We start from the raw sequence: 19,828 nt of genomic DNA on the forward strand, positions 1-19,828 counted from the left end.
CACAAGCCCTCACCCCGCCCCCTACCCCCCACCTAACCCCGTCCTCTCTCCACACTTATATGAACATTGCGACGACGCGAAACGTAAGCATTTTACAACACCGACAACCCATTATGTTAAGCCCACATGTAAGACACTTACACACGCACAGGTACAATTGTGTACAGACAAAACTCTGGGATGTATTAACACGAACACGAACAAAAACTAAAAAAAAAAAAAAAAAAAAAGACACACTAGGCAGAGGAGAAATGGGAGAGGAGTTGTGTGTGTGTGTGTGTGTGTGGGACATGCATACACACTTACACAGCCCCAAAAACGGCCAAAATGTGGACACTTTTTTTGCCCGATTGTATTGTTTGCTTTCTAAATGTACTTTCTTTGTGAAGAAGTTGGGTTTAAAATAAGAAAAGAAAATAAGAAAAAAAAAATAAGACTTTATTAGACTCATCACTATTGCTGCAAAAATGGACTGGAATTGTTATTTCAGAGCAGGCAAGGTGGGGGATGTGAGCAGAATAGGGTGTGTTTGGGTGGGTGGGGGACATTAGCTGAAATTACAAGATGGTATTGGGGCATGGGTGGGTATGTGGGTATTTAAAATGAATGATCTATTCTGTTGTACAGACCAATATCATTTCTTATGTAAAAAAAAGAAAGAAAAGAAAAAATAACAAATATGGATTGTCTAGTTGTGACACTGTTTAGATATACCTGCTGTATACCATTTGTCACATGCTGTTCTTTTTGTTTTCCTCTCCTATGTATCGTTGTTATTATTTTTTTGTAACATGATCATGTACGACTTCGCTGGATCGATCTGTTGATGATTTACAAACATTCATGTTTGTCCTCCTGTTGTGTAATTATCTGATGCACTTTGACTTTGTTTTCCCATTCATACCTCTCTCTCTCTCGCAAGCCCGGATTCATGCTTTGTCATGCAACGGTGTGGTAGCGAATATATCAGATCTACAAGCTTGGGACTTGTAGATCTGCTATATTCGGCGAGCACAACACCGTCGTATGTGGAAGCATGAACTGGCCGTTAGTCTCACTTACCAGCAGTAGGATTCAGAGGAACTGAAGAAAAAAAAAGAAGTGTTAAATGCAAATTGTGGATATTTTTGTAATTTCTTCCCTTGATTTATTCATGTTTGTTCCTCATCTCACCTGTTTTGATTTCTTAATTTATTATAACTTGACTATTTATATGAAAGAAAGCTGTTAGGTCAGTTGAATGTTATTTATTACCTTCTTGTGCGTTCGTAAATGGGGCAACATTTGAAGAAAAAATAAGAAAAAAACGTTAAAATTATTTTCTTCTTTCTTTTCTTTCTTTTTTCTGACTTTTAACAGAACAGGACATGGACAAAGTTACAAATTCTCTCCTCCCCGAGGGATTAGAGAACTTGTGCCTGTTGAAGAAAGAAGGAGAAAAAGGAAAAAAAAGGAATTATAATAATATAATGATTTACCAGTAATTAAAGAATGTAGACTTTAGCCTCTTTTTGGAGAGGGAATATGCTCTTCTATTGATATGTGTCAGTTTCATATCATCGTGCGTGTGGGCCAGGCCGACGGACGTCGACGCCCGATTTAATGCTCCGTCGTGCGACGCATGTCGTGCGCCGAACGTAGCGGATCTACGAGCCCGCAGCGTGTGGCGGACACGACACGTCGCACAACAAAGTACAAATCGGGGCTTAAAGGGGAAATCCAGACCAAAACATATCCCCCTAAATGTGACATTTTTCATAGATGTTCCTACCTGGTTTGGTGGATTTCTGTTATTGTTGCTCCTCATCCGAGTTTTGACGACCCCTCCTCACAGCTAAAATGGGGCTGGTGCGACTCTCCCAAAATCGCTTCCTTCGGGCGCTCCAAAGTTACTTTTTTTTATGAATCGTATATTTATAGTTCCCTGAGACCACCCAAATTGTTGTTAGTCCACCACATATTGACCCGGATGAGAAACAGGCTAACGTAACTTCTGTAGTGCAAAGAAGGCTTTGTCCTAGAGTTATGACAGCCAGTATAGGCCTTTCTAAAACGGCTAGTTCCATTCCTTGATTCTGATTGGCTGGTTGCTGTGGTATATGAGACTATTCATGGGTTCATTTTGTAGTCCTACAGCGACCATATTGAGGACCAACACAGGTGTTCTGATTGATGTAGAACATTTAATTCTATGCCAATCAGACAAGTGAAACACCTGTGTTGGTCCTCAACATGGCCACTGTAGGGCTACAAATGGGGCTTTTAAGCCGTGACATCATTTTGTAGGCAGAGGAGAATCTGCCCCCAGAGCATTTTCTGTCCCTCGCTATTTAAAAAAACTACTAAAAAATAACGACTAAAGTATCATTCTAACACTTTCCTTTCAATAACAAAGAGAAGAAAAATGTGTAAATAGTAAAAATAGTAAAAAGATTCACGGAAACTGGGGGCAGAAATTCTCCTCTGCCTACAAAATGATGTCATACTTAACAGCCCCAAACCCATGAATAACACACACCTTGAATCAGTTTATATCAAACCCAGGTGCGTTATTTCTTTCCACAGTGTTCCACAGTGCACCAATTATCTGCACCTGTGTTGTTTCTGCAGCCTGGCCGGGAACTACTTTCTTGTAGCTGGGGACTACTTTCTTGCAGAGCAGACCTTATAGTGTATTATTAGTGAAATAGAACAGTTTTAATTGGTACATGTCTAGATTTTTCATGTTACCATATTGTAACTGTTTTAGAATAGCAATAAGCCACGCGAGGCTTGTGGTTACCTGTATTTTACACCGGCTGAGAGGGTTGGAGACACTCGGCTGCGCCTCGTGTCTCCCTACGCCTCTCAGCCGGTGTAAAATACCAGGTAACCACTCGCCTCTTGTGGCTTATTGCTTCAATACACAACAAGGCATTGTGGTATAAATAAAATAAAAATAACAGCAAAAGAATATAATCTAGTTAGTCTGTTGATCGCTAGAATCCAGTAGTATGAATGAGAAGATAACGTGCTTCTAGCGTAGTAAGCTTCTAGAATAGCGTAGCTACGTAGCTACGTAGTCATTGTTTACAGCCCGTTTCTCATCCAGTGGACTAACAACACTTTGGGTGGTCTCAAGGAACTATAAATATACGATTCATAAAGAAAAAAGTAACTTTGGAGCGCCCGAAATAAGCGATTATGGGAGAGTCGCTCCAACCCCATTTTAGCTGTGAGGAGGGGTCGTCAAAACTCGGATGAGGAGCAACAATAACAGAAATCCACCAAACCAGGGAGGAAAATCTATGAAAAAAGGCACATTTAGGGGGAATATGTTTTGGTCTGGATTTCCCCTTTAAGAGGACACCAGCTCCTGATCCGACACTTCTTCTCTTTGTAAATAGACAGACAAACTGTGGGGGTTGACCGTCTTTCTCTCAACCACGCTGGGGATTCCTGCTCTTGACGCTTTTAGCTTGTATTGCTGTGTGCATGTTGACATGAGCTTTTCTTTGCATGGCTTTTAGTGTTAACGTCCCATAACAGACCTCACTCTCAGCCCCTTGTCACTTTCTCCTTCCTCCCTCTCGCTAAACTTTAACTTATTTTCTTTGTTTCGTTTCATTCACATCGCCCTCCCCCCTTTTTTTCTCCCACTCCTTTCTTTGGCATGCCCGTCTTTTCTCTCCTTGCTCCTCTTCTTTGTACCTTTGCCACGTTTTCCTCCTCCTCCTCGATAAAGTGTTTTGAACGATGCTTCCTCTCTTCACTCTGTACAGGAGCTCTATCGTTTCTTTCCTAGTTCATACTTTATCGCACGATCGCGTCGCTCAACGAAATCAAAACCCGATTCTCGTCGAGCGACGGAGTATAACTTAGCCCTTTGTTAGAGGATCTCAGTACTACAGACACAAAGCAATACCCTATTGTTCTCTATACTTGTTTTCTACAATGGGAAGCTAGCAACACTACGGACATCTGATCCTGAGGCCCATACGAGGCCCTTTTACAGAGCAGGAACACAACCGACTCATGTAATCCCCATGTATCATAACTGTGAGCATCTTCAGTGCTGAAACAAATAAACTCATCCAGTTATGGTGTGTGCCTGGTTTCCTCTATTCAGGGGTGGGCAACTTTGATGATGGCGAGGTACGCTATATTTCCACCTTCACTCCAGAGGGCCACATTGCATATTTCAACGCCCTACTTTGTCATTCTAGTATCTCATACAAAAGAAGCAAAAATAGCAGATCTACAAGCTCAAAACGCATCACCCTTGAGCTTGTAGATCGGCTATTTTTGCTTCTTTTGAATTAGAATCCTGAATAATTTTTTGTTATTTTTTAATTGGAATCCTAAAATGTAACATTTTGATTTAATTTCAAACACATTTAGTTATATACTCATGTTAACTTTATGAACCTAAATACGAATAAATTGGACATTAAAAAAATACATTTTAATACTACTATACCAGTCATTAAGTAATTAACTAATATAGACTGACGGAATTAAAGCAGGTTATGTTTGGAATTGTTAACAGTTGAAATCAATAATATATCAGTATTCCGGTATCAACCTGCGGGCCGCATTACGTGAAGGTGGGGGGCCGCCAGTTGCCCATATATGCTCCATGTCTTCGTGTTGTATTGTGAAAGTGTCACACCTTGCTGTACGGGCAGAAACCTCTTAATCTCTATTCTTTTTTTTAACACCCGGCCTGATCATACTACATGTGTCACACAAATGTATCAAAAATAGCAGATCCACAAGCTCAAGACGTGACTTGGAGTGATACGTTTTGAGCTTGTGGATCTGCTGCTTCTGCTATTTCACTTTCATTTGAATCCTTAAAAGTAACAGTTTTGGACATACTGTATGAGCTTTCTGCCCGACAGAGACACCTAGTGTGAAGTAAGTGGTGCCATTTATCAGTTAATTTAATCAAGTGTCCTGCAAATCAATCACAATGTGTCCTTCGAAGATTGGCCAATTCGACCCTGGCGCACAACAAACATTGAGCCCTGGATATTTTTTACCTCCAGTTTTTGACCAGACATTTTACACAACAAACCGTGAACCGTTTGTGCCAGGATGTAGGCCATATCTGGTTACATTATTTCGTGTTGGCCAGATGTAGGCCACGGTTCAAAACCCGGACATTTTTGAGCGGTGGTAAACCGCTCCATAGAGTGGCTGTGCGTGTGTCTGTAGCCTTTTTCCTCAGCATTTTGCCATAGCAAAACGTGTGTGTGTATAGCATAGCCTGTACATCCTAGACCCAAATCCTAGTCTGAAGACGTTAAGCAAGCACGACCACGACCACCGCTCACTTCACATTGGGTGTGATTTTTTTGAGGGGTGCTATTTATACGAGTTAATTTTATCAGGTGTCCCACGAGCCAATCACAGCTCGTCCTGCAAAGCTTATGCAATGGCGTAAAACAAACTTTGTGGCTGGCATTTTTGAACAAGTTTGGCCATTCATGGAAGCCCACAAACAACCACCCGAACTCACATTTTGTACACTTTTGTACACTATAAATGGATAACTTAACACTGAGGGGTTTACCGTGTAGGGTCTTGCATGTGGGTTTGTGGGTACTGTATGAAAGCTAGATATCTCTTAATAATCACAAGTTTCTTTGTGTCCAACTCTTTAAATAAAATACTTGGCACTCATGGCACTACATGAAGAAATGGTAGTTCTAAGTCATGGCAGGTGCCATTAGACCCGAACCTCTGTGAGGGACTTGATGTGTGGTAAGTCTATACCCCTTTAAACCAGCAGATGGCACCATTTATCTATCTATCTATCTATACATTCCAGAAATCCTGTCTGTCTGGAACTAAATCTCTCTGTGTTTACGCCCATAGCCATCAGGGATGCCCATAGCCAATCAGAGAAGGAGAAAGGGTGACATCATCATATCAAGGCATATATTCACGTTATTCCTGGCCCTCTATGGAGGTTGCCATTTTATTTTACAGAGGGCAAAACATCTTTTCACTTCCTCCCAAGTAAGGAAGTGATGGAATTGTCTGTTGCCAGATTTTGCCAAAGAAATAAGCCCAACAGAAGCAACTAGGCTATATACTACTTTACATTTACATTACAAAATAGCAGATCAGCAAGCTCACAATGTGTCACATTGCGACATATTGTGAGCTTGTATATTTGCTATTTAAAAACTATTGAGAAAAAATATTTTGAATATTTTAAACATTTTAACATAAATCTGTGTGGAGGTCCCTGGCACCACATATTTTCAGATGGGGGTCTGCGACTGTGGACAAATATGTTAATCTGGGGTCCTTGATATGAAAAGACTTTTTAAAGACAGAAAAAATATTAGAAAGTAAGCCCAATAAGCAACTATACTATTTTTGCCAGACCCATGAAATGGGTAGGCCTACATAAGCAAATGTCGGTCTGTCTGTCTGTCCTGGTTTTCTATATAAAGGGTATATATGATGATGACATGATGATGACATGCCTACAAAAGGCATGATGTCATAAATGATGATGACAGACAGGGGGTCTGGCACAACCAGGTTGACCTGGTCTAGTTTTAAATACACTAATTGCTTATTATAAGCAGACATGGCAACCCAGGTACACACAGAGCCCAGAACACCAACTACTGACACTTTAATGCAAGGACAACAGGAAACCAAATGATGTTTTTCAGGACAGCTTTTTCAGCCTCCGCCTCTTTCAGGATATGAACAGGAAGCCGGGGCGGGGCCAGGAATAACGTGAATAAGGCTGCATACAGATTTATCCACTTTATAAATAATATTTATAAAGTGGATACTATGCCTTTTGGTCCTTACCATAATATGGTAAGGACCAAAAGGCATAGTATCCGGCTTGCAAGCCAAGGCAATATAGGAAGACACTTCAAGCGAAATTTCACATGAATGGCCACTAGTTTCGCTGTTTTCCCCCCTGTTACCATTATGCTTCATTCAAGTGAATTAATTTTTGCCGAACTTTACACTTGATTTATTACCTTAATAAAAACTTGTCATAAATACTTTATGCTTTCAATCACCATGATATGCATTTACGGCCCCATGTATTTCAAAATTGATGATAAACTAGTGTATGCCGTAGGAGGGGGGTGGCTAGCTTGATTGACAAGCTTCCAACCAATAGCATGTATAGACCCACCCCTCTATATGTCCCAACAAATGGAATTCTGGTACCATTTCTATTTTCAGGACCAGATGTAGAAAGATGACGGCATGTTTTCTCTACAGTCTACTCTATAAGGACGGGTAAGGATCCCTTAGGAACGGGTGAGTGGAGGGGTGAGGATCTAGTTTAGAAGAATAACATCCCCATCTACCTTCTCAAGGTGCCTGACTGTGATTGACATGTGCTGCGTCTCAAGTCCTTAAATTAGATCCTATTTCCTACCCACTAACCATAGAACGCCCCTGAAAGGGAGTTGGCCCTACATGTGATGTCATCAGAAATGGGACGTCATCAGAAATGGGACATCTCCTTCTATATTTCCTTTACTAACATACAAGCAAGTAAATAGGATTTGAGACGCAGCTTATAAGGCCCCATACACATGGCAGCCAAATCCAGCCTGAATCAGATCTGTGTCACATCCAGATTGGAATCCGATTGGTTTAAATGGTCACATGGAACAAATCAGATTCCAATCTGGATGTGGCAGATCTGATTCAGGCTGGATTTGGTTACCAGTGTAAATGGGGCCTACTAGTCACAGTCCTTTGAAAGTGTCACTTTTGTATGGAGGTAAATTTAATCTGTTTCCAAAGCTTCATGTTCATCATGTGTGTTCATCAAGTGATACATGGCACAAATTTCTGCTTAAAACAAGATTTTTAGACAAAGGACTATTTTCATCACTAAAGGTGCTTTTGAAGGTACATAGCACTGATATCATTATCTGTTGTGCTACTAGGGCCTAAATATACTAGTAAGATGCCTCAGGGCGACATGCGACCTCGCCCTGGTCGCGCCAATTCTTGGCCATCTGGCCACTGATGTATTATCGGACCAGTTACCCATAGATCCATGTACTGTATAGTACATCCTTTTTATACCCATACATGGAGATCCTTGTCTGAACCAGCCACACAGATATGGGCATTCCCATATGAAGTCCTGTTAGATATGGGCTTAATATTGATGACATCAGGGAACTCCATGTATGGGCATAAAAGGCATTCTGTTAGAGTGGTTCCCATGACATCACAACATATAATATCTGTTATGCCCATACATGGAAATCCCTGATGTCATCAATATTAAAATTAATATTAAGGAAGACAGCCCATATCTATGGGGAAAAACGTTACACGTTCAAGTTCTACATGCAATTTCAAACGTATATAATGGACAATATATGAATGTCCTTCAGGTTCTGACCAAAAGGGTGCATACAAACAAAAAGCCAATAGTTGAAATGTTTAAAAAGTCTCAAGTGAAAACTAGAAATACTGTTCCTACGAAACAGTGTGGGCTCGCTCGTGACTATAATCTGCAGTGTGTTAACTGTCATGTGAAGCTCAACCAATACTCCAGCTAACACCACTCCCAGATTTCTTTCCACCAATTGCGCCTCATTGGCTTACGGAACACGATATGTGGCGGAAATAATGACGAAACCATAGTGTTTTCGCCTTAGAACTGTCTGTGGCGGAACTCACTATTATAAATAATGAGGATAACATAGTGTTCTCACCTTTCAGGCAAGCCCACAATGAACAGACTGGCTCTAAGAAGGTTGACCTGAAAATACAATATCGTATAGTTATACATTCAAACAATAAAATAAACATAATGTGAAACAAATGACAAATAACATCAACAAGAGTCAAGTTAAAACACATAACGGGGACAATGCCCACTACAAAATGGCCTTGGCGTAAATATACTTAGATACTTAGCCTTCCTTGCAAAGAATATTGTAAATACGTTGCCTCGCCCCTTGAAATAAGGGTTAAAGTATAGATCTTGACCAGCCCAAGGTATTTGCAGAATTCAAACAGATGTGTCAGCCAAAGCTACCAGATGAAGTGAAAATGTTGCGAGTCTCTTTAAGTAAGGAGGACCTCCTCTGAGATCAACTAAATAAGCAATCCATCTCAGTTAAAGGCAAGCAATTAAAAAAGAAACAAACATGGTGGGAAAAAAACACTGAACGTTCTTCATTATGAATTCAAATCTACTCTAAAAATCACTCCCAGTGTTAAGTGAGCAGTGCTATTTATGAGTTAATTTGCTGTAGCTTGGCCATTGTGGATAAGGCGGGACATATACAAAGCCAGATGTAGGATAGGTTAGCACCGCTCAAAAATACAGATTATTTCCTCTACACAAGTTTACCTTGTTCTAAAATAACACAACATGATTGTCCCCTACCTATAGTGTAGGGGTTTAATAAAAGTAAAACTAATGGAACCTAAATGTTCTTCATTAAAAATTTAAATAAATTCTAAAAATTAAAAAAACTTTCCTAAAACAGCTGATTCCCCTCCCTAACAGTGTAGGGGTTTAATAAAAGTATAACTAATTTAGACTGAAGTCCTTTTAATGTGTTCTTTCCATAGCTGGGAGAGACGGGCTAAGTACACTATAGGCATCAAAATATACTTAAAAGTACCAAAAGGAAATATTGTATGTCAAATGTATGTAAATGTATAAAAGATCTATAGCCGAATTATAGCAGATCTGTGTTGTGAGGCTGTAGATCAGCTGAAGCAATGAATTCTTGTAATAATCAAAATCTACAAAGTAACTAGTAACTAAAGCAACTAGTAACGTAGTAAAGTTTTAAAAAACAATGTTGTGGGGTAAAAGTACAATATTTGCCTCTGAAATGTAGTGGAGTAGAAGTAAAAGTATAGACAATTCTGGTCTAGGGATCTGTTTATAACACCCCTCCTCAAATAACAGGAGATAACTAGAACTTGTTCCTCCATCGCCACCATCTGAGACACCGTTTCCTGGAAGGTAGAAAGCTGAGACTCCTCTCAGTCTTCTCACAGAGCAACTTGAGATCATCTCTCTGCTGTGCTAGCACCAGCGGGCTGACCGCGTGGCAGCCGGTTCGATCCCTCTCCATCACCCGGTCGGAGTCTACCGTCAGCGCCTTCACCCTGTGAGCGTAGCGCAGTGTGTTGAGCGTGTTCTCACACGACGTGATGCCGGGTGATATGGTCGCGATCATGCACGTTCGGCAGTTGTACCCGATGAACGAGTCTCTGAGGACCTGAGTGAGCTTGCTGGCCCTGAAAGGAGTGTGCGCCTTGTTGTGTCCCAGAGCCCTTATGCACTCCTTCAGTGCCAGCAGGCTCTTGTTGATCTCGGCTCCCTCCAGACGAGTCTGGCGGTCAGCGCTGGATGTGTCGGCCCCGCTCTCGTTCCCAGCCAGGTCGATCAGCAAGAACTTTCCATGCATGTTGCCTCTTCTTCGTAGGATGATCTGGAACATGGCGTGGCTTCTGAAAGAGTGGCCGCTGACTGACGTCTGAGCCAACGCTCTGCAGCCGTTTCCCACCTCTATGAGCTTGAGAACGTCCTCCGTACATCTGACGTCTTTCTCCTGCAGCCCCACCACCCGGACCTGCCCTTTACCGTCCTCCAACACCTTCAGCTTAGCTTTACCATTCAGCAGGTCGAACACTTTGCCGTTGTAGATTTCAAAGAAGGTTGCATATACTTGTAGTTCCAACTTCTTGTAGTTGGGGTACTTCAGCATGAGGAATACATCTCGGGCGGTTAGTGCGTAGATTCCCTTGGAGAAATCCTGGTTCTGTCCAGAAAACTCTCCACCCATAGTATGTGTTTTTCCACTCCCTGTCTGTCCGTAGGCAAAGCAGGTAGCCATGCCACTCTCAAAGATGGTCTCCACCAGAGGCCTGGCCGTGAACTTGTACACCATCTCGTTGGTGGTGGAGTCGTCGAAGGCGTAGTCGAAGCGGAAGTTCTGGTTCTCCAGATAACGGACCAGGTCGACCTTCTGCTTGGGTTTGTGGACCATCACCTCGTCTTTACTGGAGACGGTGATCACGTCCACCAGTTCCGACGTGTTCAGTGGACGCTTCCTCACGCAAACGGATATTCTGTGCTCTTCGATCAGGTCGGCAGTGGTCAGAGGTCTGTTTTCTAGACCGGCTCTGAAATCGCTGATCATGGTCATGATCTCACAGTCAGGAATGGCAGTCGCCTCCTGCGCTCTCTTCTCTCTCAGCTCCTGCTGTTGTAGCCGACGTCTCTTTCTCTGCTCCTGGAGCTTCTCCACCTCCTTCACACAGTTGGACTTCCTCTTTGGACTCCTCTGGTGTGGTCGTGTCTGAACCTGTGCAGGGTGTTGGGTGGGCGAGGGAGGGGCTGCTCGTTCAGACTCCGAGGGCAGCCTGGTGCAGGCCAACGCCACTCTTGTATCTCTGGATGGAGTGTCACTCTTAGACAGTGCTAGTGTGTTATCGTTCTTTACCATTATATTGATTTTGACAGAAGCAGGAGTGGGAGGCGGTGGTGGGGTCTTTGAGCGGCAGATAATCCCATCTGGTGACACATGTGGGTTTAGTGCAAATATGCTCCCCAAGTCGATCTCTTTCCTTTTTTTGTCTCTGTTCTCAAGCCACTCCACTGTGACACTCTTGTTGTCTTCGTTCATTGAGGTCACGGTCGCTTGGTGGATTCGCCCATCACTGCACTTTATTTGCACATTAGTACCGATGCCAATCCTCCCAAACGGACAGGGCACGGCAGGGGCAGGATGGGCCTGCATCCAGGCATGGTTCCAGATCTGCTCCAGAGTGGGCCGGTCCGAAGGCCGCAGGGCCAGGCACCACTTGATCAAATGCTTGCACTCAGGAGAAATCCCTCTCTTGAAGTGCAGGCGTCCTCTGAGAATCTCCTCGTCCCGTTCGAAGGGGACGTTGCCGCACACCATGTCATACAGCTGCACGCCTAGCGACCACACCGTCGCTGAGCGGCCGTGGTATCTGTGGAAGCGGATCCACTCGGGCGGAATGTACTCTCGCGTACCACTGACGTCAGTGTAGACCGTGTCCTTGAGAATGGCCCCCGAACCGAAATCAATCAGCTTGAGGTCCCCGGTGCGGATGTCCAACAGCAGGTTCTCGTTCTTGATGTCCCTGTGCACCACGCCGCAGGCATAGCAGTGCCGCACTGCCTCCAGGACCTGCCGGAAGAAGCCCCGGGCCGTCTCCTCGTCCAGGGTGCCCTTGTCTGTGATGTAGTCGAACAGATCCTTGGCCATCTCTGGGCGCTCCATGACGATGAGCCAGCCGTCCGGACACTTGTAGTAGTCCAGAAGGCGGATGACCCCACGGAACGACGCGCTGCTCACTTTCCTCAGGAGCAGGATCTCCAGGGGCACCGTGGAGCCCCTGATCGTGCCCCAGTTGTCGACCTTGGTAACGTGTTTCACGGCAACCGGCGCGCCGTCAGCAATCCTGCTGCCTGCGTACACCGTGCCGAATCCCCCGCTGTTCAGCACCGGGCCCATCCGGTACACCTTCTCGAACGGCTCCTTTCCCGCCTCGAGTGACTGGAGCCGGACGTTCCCGGGTAAAGGAGACATACTCAGAGGTTTCTCTCTGTCTCTCTACTCTCTCAACTGTGTCTCTATTCCCTTACGTGTCCTCTCTCTGTCGTGATGTCAAACTATATATATAGGTCTGACTGAGCTCTGGGCTGACGTCACACACAACACAGACCTCGGCTGTTTCCTTTCCATTGTCTATGATTGCGATTTCTATCTAAAAATGCACAGAACTTGTGCATTCATTTTTGAGTGTGTGAGCCGTTTAACCAACCAACCTCAGACTTAAAGTGTGCATTTTTGAGGACTCAAGGGGAATTCGGTTTGCTCAGAGGTTCACTAAAATACCTGTATCTAGCCTACCGTCTAAAACCCACAAATCTATGTCATCTGTCTCTGGCCGTCATGTCCCTTTTATGCCTTATGCGGCTGCCCATATACTGTATAACCCCAAAAAGACAAAAGACTGTAGTATGTCGTCATTTGGGTTTTTTCGAAGACTTTGAAAAAATAGGTGGAATATCTTTCGTTTCCACATGATGCTATAGTATGTCGTCTTTTGGGGGTTTTGAAATAAGGCTATAGTATAGTATGTCGTATTTTGGAGGTTTCGACACAATATAGAGCTGAACAAACACTCTAAAGCAATGATTACTATCACAACATAGAGCTACTGTATTTAACACATGTAGTATGCTCTAATAGAAAGAGAACACAAACGCAACGTTAAGACAATCTCATAAAGACACTGGTATGGAACTCCTGGTTCACTGGGACGGGCTTCAATTCCCTGCGGTGTCCTGCTGTCAGATAGTGATCTATCTGTCATGTTGTCTATCAAACTGTATCATCTATTATCGGTTAAGAAAACTATCATCTTTGTGTTGTCAGGCAGAGTGAGTGAACACAGGGTCTCATACACCTCAACACTTTATCATCCTCCGCAACACAGGGTCTCATACACCTCAACGCTTTATCATCATCATCAAAGTCTTTTGGAGGTTTCGACATAAGGCTATATATAGTATGTCGTCTTTTGGGGGTTGCTTTTGACATAAGGCTATATATACGTAGTATGTGATCTTTTGGACGACTATATGGCTATAGCCTTATGTCGAAACCTCGTCTTTGAAAAAAAAGTGGAACATCTTGCTTTTCGACATACATAGAAACACTTTATCATCCTTCGCAACACAGTCTCATATACAGCAACACTTTATCATCCTCCGCAACACAAGGTCTCATACACCGCAACACTTTATCATCCTCCGCAACACAAGGTCTCATACACCGCAAAACTTTATCATCCTCTGCAACACAAGGTCTCATACACCGCAACATTTTATCATCGTCCGCAACACATGATCTCATACACTGCAACATTTTATCATCGTCCGCAACACATGATCTCATACACTGCAAAATGTTTTCATCCTCCGCAACACAGGGTCTCATACACCGCAACACTTTATCATCCTCCGCAACACAGGGTCTCATACACCGCAACGTGTTCTTGCGTTTCGACATAAGGCTATATAATATAGTATGTCGTTTTCTGGGGATTTTCGAAGACTTTGAAAAAACAAGTGGAACATCTTGCGTTTCACCTGTTGTATAGCTCTTCGAGACGAACGCGTGGATATGAAATTAATTCATTTTTTTCAGATTTTCTTCAAAACCCCCAAAATTACATAAGACTAGCGTCAAAACATAGATTTTACGTCTTAAATTTCAAATAGTGCCTATCTTTTGGTATGTTGTATAGCTCGTCGAGACGAACGTGTGGAAGTGTGACACATTGCTGTGCGACCCCTGGAACCCTCCTTTTTTTCGACAAATGCAATCCTAGATTTTTCAAAGTGCGATAACTCGGAAACCAATAGGTTTTAAGCGCCTGTCTCTTAGTATATTGTATTGCTCTTCGAGACGAACGCATGGATATGAAATTAATTCATTTTTTTCAGATTGTCTTCAAAACCCCCAAAATTACATAAGACTATACTGTAGTTAAGGCGTCAAAACATAGATTTTAAGTCTTAAATTTCCGATAGTGCCTATCTTTTGGTATGTTGTATAGCACGTCGAGACGAATGTGTGGATGTGTGACACATTGCTGTGCGACCCCTGGAACCCTACTTTTTTTCGACAAATGCAATCCTAGATTTTTCAAAGTGCGATAACTCGGAAACCAATAGGTTTTAAGCGCCTGTCTCTTAGTATGTTATATAGCTCTTCGAGACGAACGCGTGGATATGAAATTAATTCATTTTTTTCAGATTGTCTTCAAAACCCCCAAAATTACATAAGACTATAGTAAGGCGTCAAAACATAGATTTTACATCTTAAATTTCCGATAGTGCCTATCTTTTAGTATGTTGTATAGCTCGTGGAGACGAACGTGTGGAAGTGTGACACATTGCTGTGCGACCCCTGGAACCCTACTTTTTTTTCGACAAATGCAATCCTAGATTATTCAAAGTGCGATAAGTCGGAAACCAATAGGTTTTAAGCGCCTGTCTCTTAGTATGTTGTATAGCTCTTCGAGACGAACGCGTGGATATGAAATTAATTCATTTTTTTCAGATTGTCTTCAAAACCCCCAAAATTACATAAGACTATAGTAAGGCGTCAAAACATAGATTTTAAGTCTTAAATTTCCGATAGTGCTTATCTTTTGGTATGTTGTATAGCTCGTCGAGACGAACGTGTGGATGTGTGACACATTGCTGTGCGACCCCTGGAACCCTACTTTTTTTTCAACAAATGCAATCCTAGATTTTTCAAAGTGCGATAACTCGGAAACCAATAGGTTTTAAGCGCCTGTCTCTTAGTATGTTGTATAGCTCTTCGAGACGAACGCGTGGATATGAAATTAATTCATTTTTTTCAGATTGTCTTCAAAACCCCCAAAATTACATAAGACTAGCGTCAAAACATAGATTTTAAGCCTTAAATTTCCGATAGTGCCTATTTTTTGGTATGTTGTATAGCTCGTCGAGACGAACGTAGGGATGTGTGAAACATTGCTGTGCGACCCCTGGAACCCTACTTTTTTTTCGACAAATGCAATCCTAGATTTTTCAAAGTGCGATAACTCGGAAACCAATAGGTTTTAAGTGCCTGTCTCTTAGTATGTTGTATAGCTCTTCGAGACGAACGCGTGGATATGAAATTAATTCATTTTTTTCAGATTGTCTTCAAAACCCCCAAAATTACATAACACTATAGTAAGGTGTCAAAACATAGATTTTAAGTCTTAAATTTCCGATAGTGCCTATCTTTTGGTATGTTGTATAGCTCGTCGAGACGAATGTGTGGATGTGTGACACATTGCTGTGCGACCCCTGGATCCCTACTTTTTTTCGACAAATGCAATCCTAGATTTTTCAAAGTGCGATAACTCGGAAACCAATAGGTTTTAAGCGCCTGTCTCTTAGTATGTTGTATAGCTCTTCGAGACGAACGCGTGGATAGGAAATTAATTCATTTTTTTTTCAGATTGTCTTCAAAACCCCCAAAATTACATAAGACTAGCGTCAAAACATAGATTTTAAGCCTTAAATTTCCGATAGTGCCTATTTTTTGGTATGTTGTATAGCTCGTCGAGACGAACGTAGGGATGTGTGAAACATTGCTGTGCGACCCCTGGAACCCTACTTTTTTTTTCGACAAATGCAATCCTAGATTTTTCAAAGTGCGATAACTCGGAAACCAATAGGTTTTAAGCGCCTGTCTCTTAGTATATTGTATTGCTCTTCGAGACGAACGCATGGATATGAAATTAATTCATTTTTTTCAGATTGTCTTCAAAACCCCCAAAATTACATAAGACTATAGTAAGGCGTCAAAACATAGATTTTAAGTCTTAAATTTCCGATAGTGCCTATCTTTTGGTATGTTGTATAGCTCGTGGAGACGAACGTGTGGAAGTGTGACACATTGCTGTGCGACCCCTGGAACCCTACTTTTTTTTCGACAAATGCAATCCTAGATTATTCAAAGTGCGATAAGTCGGAAACCAATAGGTTTTAAGCGCCTGTCTCTTAGTATGTTGTATAGCTCTTCGAGACGAACGCGTGGATATGAAATTAATTCATTTTTTTTCAGATTGTCTTCAAAACCCCCAAAATTACATAAGACTATAGTAAGGCGTCAAAACATAGATTTTAAGTCTTAAATTTCCGATAGTGCCTATCTTTTGGTATGTTGTATAGCTCGTCGAGACGAATGTGTGACACATTGCTGTGCGACCCCTGGAACCCTACTTTTTTTCGACAAATGCAATCCTAGATTTTTCAAAGTGCGATAACTCGGAAACCAATAGGTTTTAAGCGCCTGTCTCTTAGTATGTTGTATAGCTCTTCGAGACGAACGCGTGGATAGGAAATTAATTCATTTTTTTCAGATTGTCTTCAAAACCCCCAAAATTACATAAGACTTGAGTAAGGCGTCAAAACATAGATTTTAAGCCTTAAATTTCCGATAGTGCCTATCCTTTGGTATGTTGTATAGCTCGTTGAGACGAACGTGTGGATGTGTGAAACATTGCTGTGCGACCCCTGGAACCCTACTTTTTCTTTTTTCAACAAATGCAATATTCAAAGTGTGATAACTCGGAAACCAATAGATTTTAAGCGCCCGTCTTTTAGTATGTTGTATAGCTCTTCGAGACGAACGCGTGGATATGAAATTAATTCATTTTTTTCAGATTGTCTTCAAAACCCCCAAAATTACATAAGACTTTAGTAAGGCGTCAAAACATAGGTTTTATGTCAAGACCAGTGAAAAACATTTTCCGTCTTTCACTGTCTGTTTTGTATTGTCTTGTATGTAATGACTTTTGAATAAAGATTTATTAAAAACTTGACCAAGTTGAAAAAAATCCACCAAATTTTCCTCCTACAAAGGAGGAAAGCGGTGGAAAGCATAGGTGGAAGACCCAAACTAGTTAAAATAGCAGATCTACAAGCTCATTTGTCTGTGAACTACTCCTTTATATGGATACAGAGGTATGTATTAGATCAGGAACAGTATGTTTCATTAAATGTTTTAGGATCAGGTGGGGCAACAGTATTGTCTGGAGTCCCCCAGGGTTCCTTGGGTCCTTTATTATCTTATATTAAAGGGGAAGACCACCCATTTTCAATATTGAACTATGTCATTAATATATCTTAGAGGAGTTGTGTGGAAATAGAAAAAAAAGTTCCCCCCCCCTTCTGTGTTGCCTAGAACTGGAGGATTGATTTTGTATTGTAAAGTACAACTTGATGACATCACACATTGTACTTTACAATACAAACCCCAAAATCAATCCTCCAGTTCTAGGCAACACAGAAGAGGGGGAACTTTTTTTTAATGTCCACACAACTCCTCTAAGGTATATTAATGACATAGTTCAATATTGAAAATGGGTGGTCTTCCCCTTTAATGATTTACCTTCTGTTTGCTCCAAGTTACTCCCCATAATTTTTGCTGATGACACAAATCTGTTCACAACACACTCCGACTTTCATTCCCTTATTTCAGAGGCCAACAAAGGCATGGAACAAATTTGATGCGTAGTTTGGATCACGCTGACATTGCCCATGAAGGTACTGAAAAAGATTGCACACAATAGACCAGTGTTTCTCATCCTTTTTTCTGCATGGGCACACTTTTCATGTCCCAAGAATCCATGGGCACACCAACATAATATAGAGGTGTAATATCGTCACTGTCGGGAAGAAACCTTGTATCTCCAAGTTTCAAATGTGTACGTTTCTTCGCAAAGTAAAGCCCTGCTTCATCATACAAGGCTGTCACACAACAGTAGTGAAAACAGCAGATCTACAAGCACACAACAGCAGATCTACAAGCACACAACGCCTCGCACCTGCTTGTAGATCGGCTGTTTTCACTAGTTTAATCATTTTTACAATGATAAATACAATACTGGCTTTCAAGCAGTTTCAAGGGGCACACTTGACCCTTCTCAGGGGCCCACCAAAGGTCCCCAGGCACAGTGGTTGAGAAACACTGCAATAGACACTACACAATACTGTTTGATGTAAAAATGAATGCCAGAATTCCACCTCTCCCAGACGTTGACCTTTATTACAATACCAAGCATTACATCAGAATGTATGTATTCTAAAATCCCATGTTGGATTTTATTACTGTACCTTTGTAGAAGCATTCGACCTCAACATCACGTCAGCTTAATTAACTGTTAAAAGTGTTAACAGGACCTGGAAAAATAACAGCTACTCAAAAGCGTTTTGTTATAAACAATATTAATAATTTCTTTGACTCGGATTAAAACAATAAAAAGGGAACTCCCTGTTAAATACTCTCACATCCTCCTTTCTTCTTTAAATAGAAAATGTCCATCCCAGTCTTTACTAAGTGTTTTGTTTCTCCTGACATACTTTTTTTCCTTTTTTTCTTTTCCTTTTTTTTGACAATAGAAAATAAAAGCAAATAATTACATTTAAAAAGAAATCAAAGTACTTTTTGTTAATCCACTTGTGAATCGCTAACAATCCAAAGCTTACGTCAATGACGGAGGTATCATTTATCTACCTCCTCTGAATGGAACATAGCAGAAAGACCCCTGGGGGTTCTAATCTTGCTCCAGTCAGAACCAAGAGAGCACCGTAGATCCAGTGGTTCTCTCAAAGCGGGGGTCCAGGGGTGAGGGAGGGTTCAAATGGATCCTTGTAAAGTTACAGGGGTCCTTGAAATCAAAGCATTTGAGAACCACTGACTGCTGTGAGATCCCCATTCTCTCCCATTGTTGTAATCCTAACTTTCAGGGTTTGTCCACTAGAGGGCAGAAGCGTCCTAAAATTCACAGAGTTCCTGCCTGCTGCCTCCATCCTGCTTCTCTCTCTCTCTCTCTCTCTCTCTCTCTCTCTGTTCAAGCTTCCAGAGCCTCGTAGAAAGAGCATCTCGTCCGTACACTCTTGTACTTGGCGGACATGTCGTACACTGCAATAAATGTCCAGCACTGAATATAAAACACTGCGACTTTGTCCGCCGAGCAGGGTTTAAACAAGTGGCAGGACACGCCACCTTGCTAAGTGTCGGCCTCATTGTCAAAGACAAAGTTCCTCGTCACGGATCTAGGTTTCGGATGGTTTCCGATCAACAGTCTGACCTTCAACCATTAAAGTCCACTGACAACAGATCTGATGCCTGTATCAGCGATAAGTCCAAACGTACGCCCAGCCTGCTCCCGCCACGTTCTTCTTCACTCGTTATCGTCGGCATCGTCTGCCTCCGTCGGCCCCCGGGGCTTC

The 19,828-nt window shown here is 42.1% G+C and overlaps 1 pseudogene across 1 annotated transcript; it reads right to left on the reverse strand.

The window, feature by feature from the left end:
- Nucleotides 1–1,403: 1,403 nt before the first annotated feature.
- Nucleotides 1,404–12,587, reverse strand: LOC308294249 (kinesin-like protein KIF2A; annotated as a pseudogene). Its single transcript has 2 exons — nucleotides 9,943–12,587; nucleotides 1,404–1,418 (listed from the first exon to the last, which is right to left on the reverse strand). The product of its transcript is annotated as a kinesin-like protein KIF2A (transcript).
- Between the last annotated feature and the right edge of the window lie 7,241 nt (nucleotides 12,588–19,828).

This window comes from Nannobrachium achirus (assembly GCF_963921795.1).
Source record: "Nannobrachium achirus genome assembly, chromosome: 11".
Classification (NCBI taxonomy): Eukaryota; Metazoa; Chordata; class Actinopteri; order Myctophiformes; family Myctophidae; genus Nannobrachium; species Nannobrachium achirus.